At 44.8% G+C, this 6,577-nt stretch overlaps 1 long non-coding RNA gene across 1 annotated transcript; it reads left to right on the forward strand.

Annotated features, from left to right (window-relative positions):
- The first annotated feature begins 1,851 nt into the window (after positions 1 to 1,851).
- LOC139835930 (uncharacterized) lies at positions 1,852 to 5,120 on the forward strand. Its single transcript, XR_011751257.1, has 3 exons — positions 1,852 to 2,291; positions 3,479 to 3,559; positions 4,842 to 5,120. It is a non-coding gene; the product is annotated as an uncharacterized lncRNA (long non-coding RNA).
- Positions 5,121 to 6,577: the final 1,457 nt, after the last annotated feature.

The following is a 6,577-nucleotide window of genomic DNA, read 5'->3' on the forward strand; positions in this document are numbered from 1 at the left end:
GGAGTACCTCACAGCATCGTCACAGACAATGGCAGCAACTTTACGTCAAAGGAGTTCAAGGCGTACTGTGCAGAGGTAGGCATCAAATTGCACTTCGCGTCACTTGCACATCCTCAAACCAATGGTCAAGTCGAGAAAGCCAATGGTATCATCTGCAATGGCATCAAGAAACGCTTGTTAGGACCACTGGAAAAAGCTCGACATACCTGGCCAGAAGAGTTACCAAGTGTGTTATGGAGCATCCGAACAACACCAAATACAGCAACACAGGAGACCCCGTTCTTCCTAGTCCACGGAGAAGAGGCAGTACTGCCGATAGAAATAGAGCACGACTCCCCCAGAGTCACAGAGTACAACGAAGAAGTTTCCAGGAAAGCATTGGAAGACGACGTCGACGCACTCGACGAAGCTCGAGACGAAGTATTGTCAAGGGTAACTAAATATCAGCAGGACCTGAAAAACTACCACAGTCGACGTTTGCGACCAAGATCCTTTCAAGTTGGAGACCTAGTTTTGCGACTCAATCAAGAGCGTACTGAAAAACTCGAGTCGCCATGGCTTGGCCCTTACGTCATTACGGAAGTAATCGAAGGAGGAGCGTACAGGATAAAAGACAAGAAGACAGGGGTTCCCGAGAAAAACCCCTGGAACGTGGCACAGCTCAGGCGGTTCTACGCTTAGAGTCGAAATATAGTCCTCCTCTGTATAAATACAATGTACTGAAACGCCCGCGAGTTTTTAGACGCACTCTTTTCCTTTTCGTGGCACCGAGTGGGGCCGGAAAGGTTTTTAATGAGGCGGGCTCGCGGTGCTGCAATAGATAGTGGAGATATACTTCTTATTCTTCGACACGCTCGGGGGCTCAATGCCTTCAAGTTACAAAATATATACAATATAGATAAACTAGACTTACCGAAATATTTCGCCTTGGTACAAGAATACCTCGCCAAATAGAACATCGGAAGCTAACAACTATAAATATAGCGTACTCGTCAAAATGTTATTGCTTTGGTCTGAAAACCTCGCAACAAAAATATAGAACGTCACCACCAAGACACTCGGGGGCTTGTGCCCATTGATAGCAAAATATATATACCTTCTCGCAATAAGAGAAAAATCTTCGGGATAACAAAATAGTATAAGCTCCAGCCAAAGGCTCGGGGGCTTGTAACATCCCAAGAGTAACACCTTAGTCCTTTTTACCTTTCTTGCATTGTTATCATATCATCATGTTGCATTCATGCATATCACCACCTTTGGCTTTTATAAATTGCATTTGGTTTTGGTTTTATTCTTGTTTGCTTCTTGTTCTCCTTCTTCCTCTCTCTTGGTTCATCCCCTCCCTCTTGTGATGTTCCAAGAAAAGCTAACAAGCCTAAACCTATCCCTATACTTGATCTATATTTCAAATAGGTCATGCCAAATTCTTATATGGTTACTATAAACCTACCTATCCTCTCTATTTTTGCAATACACATGTTTTATGATCTTAAGATGGTTTACCTTCTCAAATGGTTGAGCCATTAAGTTTTAACAAATATTTTACTCTCTTATTTTTCTCTATGTCCCCATCTCTTCTTTTCTTCTCTTAATCTCAACCACCATAGTTGGTGTAAAATGTTGAGCTTCTCTAAATTCAAGTTCCTATTCAAATATTCAAACTATCACTCTTCTCCAATTTTCTAAAGTGTTTTGAAAAGAGAAAGAAAATAAAATCAGAAATAAAAGAGAGTAAGAGAAAAACCCTAAGCTAACCTAACGCTACAGCCATCTAACCATCTAATCTAACCCAGCTAGCACTCCAACCCGTGGCCCAACTCTCTCTACACCAAAAATAGCCATACGTACCTTCTCTCTCTCCCTTTACATGTGAGAGGCATGACCATATCAGGCCATGTGCACTCCCTGGAGCTCCACGCCACCTCTTTCTCTTCATCCACCGGCCACCCTGCCTCCCTCTTAAGCCACCAGCTCAGCTCTAACCCTAGCATCCTCTCTTCCCCATCGAGCCGCCGCCACCTTCTCCTCGCCCTGGAAAAACCTCCTGTGAGAAAACCCACCGAGAGCCACAGCAACCACCGTCTACCTCGCCGCCTCGACGCCATGGTGCACCTCGAGCTCACCTGAGCGCGGGAACGGAACCGCGTCACTCTCCTCTTCGTCCTGGTCTACTTCACGGAAGCGGAGACGCCAAGTTCTGCTCATCATCGCCAGCTCCATCTCGCCGTCTACCCGGCTCTCGTCTCCGACTACCTCTCCGCCGCTTCCTCCTCGTCTTCGACCACCCCAGGGTGAGCAGCAGCACCACTTCCCCTTCCCCCGCAAGCATGCCTAGCTCTCTGGTTCGAAAGCGAAAACGAAAAACGAAATCGAGTAACGAAAAACGCCCAGTTTTGTCTGTTTCACGGTGGCCACTTCCGACGACCCTCGCCGCCGGCACAGGTCATCCCCGCGCAAGATCCTTGTACCGTTGCAAAGACCCGACGTAGATCTACAACTTTTGTGTTGGAGTCACCCAGATCCGAGGTCTGTGCGCGACGCCACGGTCAATCAAACATCAGTACAGGAAACAGATCTGCTGCAGTTTCAGTTTTTACTGTGACGTTGTCACGTTTCCCAAAGCTCACCGGCGGCGACTCAGCACATCTCTTTGACCCAAACTACCTCCAAATGAATATCGGCACCATCTACTTACTCAAATTGTCGAGAGTTCCTCAATTGGCTGCCCAGATTCTTATTTCTATCGGCTTTAAAACTCGTGCACAGATCGACTTCAACTGTCACGTTTTTCAGTTCTCAGTGTCAAAATTCAGTTAACCGTACCACACACTTTACCTTGTCTGTAACCTGTTTATGGATAGATCTGATCGTCTAACACACTGGTTATATCCCTAGTCAACATTCTAAACGTCCTGAGTTCAAATCCTGGCCGGCGCAGGATGAAAACTCCTTTTTGCAAAACTGCTGTTCATCAGTTTTTGTCCTCTGCCTGTTTTTCAAATGATTTAAAATTGCACTTTCCAAAATCCAAATTATACAACTTTTATATCCAAATTGTTCATAAAAACATGAGCTATCCAACCATGAACTTTGTTTCAACATTTGAACAACTAAAATTGGGTCACTTTTCAAATCTGAACTAAAATTGATGAATGTTGCATAAATCATAACTTCCTTTCTACAACACCAAATTGGACAATCTTTTATATCTAAATGCATCAGTGAAACATGAGGAATTCAAATCTCAACTTGTCATGCATCATTGGCATCATCCCTGGTTCGAAATAATTAAAATTTGCAACTACAACTAAATGCTATGTGAGGGTGTTCTACTATTTCTTGCTATATTCGAACACCCCACTTAATTTTGCTATGTATGAAACCCTTGCACCTCATGCATCATATTGCGCATTGCATTTCTTTGTATTGATTTGTGCTATATCTTCCTTGTATGTGTTATTTGGTTCTTCTCGAGTAGACGCCGACGCAGAGCAGTACGAGCAGGAGTACGAGTTCCCTCTGGAGGATCGTGTCGGTGCTTCTACCTCTGATCTGACAGGCGAGCCCACCCCTTCACCTATTTTACATTTTCATGCTCTTTTGATATATTGCTATCCCTATGTTGCGATTCTGTTGTGTCACGTGTCCTATTCCACCTGTTACCCTATATTACCGAGTTACACCTCCTCGCCCTATCCATTGTTTGTTGTTTGCCAGCTTTGCGAGTCGTAGGCGAGTTTAGGGTTTTGTTGATATCTCGAAATGTTCGGGATATCTTGTTGGCTAGTTGTTTACTTGCTATATCTGTTGTTGGAGATATTCATGGCTCACCCTTATGATAATATTAAAATGGATAAGAAGAGGCATCGGTGGGTCAACTGTATATTTGGTTTTACCATGGCTCACTTGTGTCCAATTTTATAATTAGGACGAGTTCTTGTTTTCTGATCCAAGACCGAGCGCACTAACCACACGTGGGAGGTTTCACTGGGCCCCCCTCGACCTATTACCGGAACTGCTTCCACTGTCCAAGTGCCACAACTAGTTCGTAACGTTTTGTTTTTCCCGGGCGTGCAAGCTTGTTTCTTTGTGGTCCGATGTTATGGAGTTATTTTTGGGGAAGCCTTTTGTGCCTTGTAACCCTGTTGTCTCTTGCACGCTCGTAGGCGCGGTACGTATTGCCGAGGATGGATTCATCCTGCGGGCACTGTTTCCATCCGAAAGCCGTAGACGCAAACAGCTAGGTCCGCATCGGAGTTCCGATCGGGCTCTGAAACGGATTTAACCTAGATAGGTGGCTTCTTGGACTTGGTATGTGGTGAAGGGAGGGGTTGTGATGCGAGGTTTCGCTGGCAAGTTTTCTCAAAACCCTTGCTTGTGGAGTCGGACATGCGTGTATGGGTACAGTAGTGCATCCCTGCAGGGTGAGATCTTATCGATAAGCCGTGTCCGCGGTTATGGACGACTTGAAGATGTTTAACTCGATCATAGAACAACTTACACCTTATTGCCTGTTGCTAATAATTTGCTAATAAAACTCTTTCAAAAGTGTGAGTGCCTTTGCAATACCTCTTGGCGAAGGGGAATTGCTTTGGCTGGGTTTTGTTTGCAGAGTATAGAACTGCTAGATTATGCGCTCTCTCACCTTCTCTAATAGGCGAATGTTGTAGCGTGTCTCTATTGGTTAGTTGCTTTGCTGCCGCTAAACTCCACATATAGCCGGGTGAAGTTTATACCGCCCACCAGCGAGCATAGCTGGTCTAGTCTCGCAAGTACGTGCCTTTGGTACTTACCCTCGTTTTTCTCCCTCTTTTTCCGGAACCCGCTTTTCGACAAAACAGGTACGACAGATGATGAGGAGTACGCTGGAGGCTACTTCGTTGAGTTCACGGACGACGACTTCGTTGCGTAGCAGGATCGTTCCTAAGGCAGCAGCCTGTGGCTTGTTGGTTATGGAATCCCGCTTGGTTATCTTCAGGACTCTTAGTCCCATTTGGATCTTGTCTGTACCTAGACTATTTGCTACCTCTATGTATGATGTACTGATGGGATATGTGTCCCTTTGCGTGTCATTTGGATCTTGCTCAGTAGAGCGTTGCTATATATAAACTTTATTTCCATCTTTTGTGTCGTACATAGTCATGTTGTGATATTCAAGCTGTATTCTACCCTCGTATCCTGTGCACAGTGTGTGTATGTGTGAAGTGCACAGGAAGGTGAAGCACTCAGGCTTGGAAAGCCTATCGTGAGCCTTTGAGGTGGGTGTTGTGTGCATGGGCGTGTCGAGTTGTTGCTTGGCCTACCCATATGCTTGGGAATGCGAGGCGACCTCACGGTCCTTTGTAGTGACCTCATGCACATAAACCCCTCTTACCTGCGCGCTCTGGGTTTTTCCTACTCCTGGGGCTTACAGGGCTCGACGATCAAAAATAGAAACAATACATACTTACAGAATTGACAGCTTTACAATAAAGATCATGTTTACAAAGACGTATCAATGGTGAAACTACAACAAGAAAAAGGAAAAAACTTTCAATGGATACCTAGCACATGGTCTATGGTTATTCGTTCATTGGAAGGACGAGTACTGTGCTCGGCATAGCTACCCTTCACAAAGAACTCAGCGTCCATCCGAAGAAGTTCATCCATCATATCTTCGGCTACAGGAGTCACCAGATCATCAATTTTGCCCATGTTTCTCTTTTTCTTCGACATTTTAGCCAGGCACGTGGGAACAATTTGATTCATGGGCAATTTTGGATAGCAAATCTTTATCATCATCATAGCAAATCTTGCGCCAGCAGAGAGTTGAGCCCGCACAAAGCCATGGATTCGAGGAGCATCTCGAATTTTTTCCATTAATGCAGGAAGAGTTTCTGGCATCTTGTTGCGAGGGAACATGGTTCCATAAACTAAAAATAAAGTCTTCGTACAGAAGTCAAGGAAGTCACGGACCTGAGCCGCGCGATCTTGGAATCTGACAATTTGACGGGTACGCTCAGGAGTAACCCAAAAGTTAGAACCATGTTGTGCGGCGGTCTGAAAGCGAGAACATAGGCACGAGCTTCAACACGTTGAACTTCGGCACAGATATCAAAAATGAGCCTGGTACAAAGCAAATAAATTGACAAGGAAGGAAAAATCGCAAAAATAACATCCAACATGGTTATGAACAGGAAACATACCTGTCATGTCCAGGCTGGCGTCAGTCATTAGCTGAAGCATATAATTTTCTCGAGAGGAAGCTTCGGTAGCCTCAGCAACAGAAGCATCCTTTGCAGCAATGGCTTCTTTTGCCTGTTGAAGAGCAATATTCTCTCTTTCGGATGCTTGTCGAGATTGTTCCATAATCGCAAGAGTTTGTTTCTTCATGGATTGGAGTTGTTGGCGCAATTCTTGCAAATCTTGCGACAAATGTTGTCTTGAAGAACCTTCGATGAGGTTATCATTGACTAGTGTTTTCTTCGAGAAGGAGGAAGCAGGAGAAGTATCGGCAGAATGAGGATTGGCAGAGTAGTTATCAAATATCAACTGGAAAAGAAAATTCCAATATCAAAGGATTGCACAAGACAGAATT

This window comes from Lolium perenne, chromosome 2 (assembly GCF_019359855.2).
Source record: "Lolium perenne isolate Kyuss_39 chromosome 2, Kyuss_2.0, whole genome shotgun sequence".
NCBI lineage: Eukaryota > Viridiplantae > Streptophyta > Magnoliopsida > Poales > Poaceae > Lolium > Lolium perenne.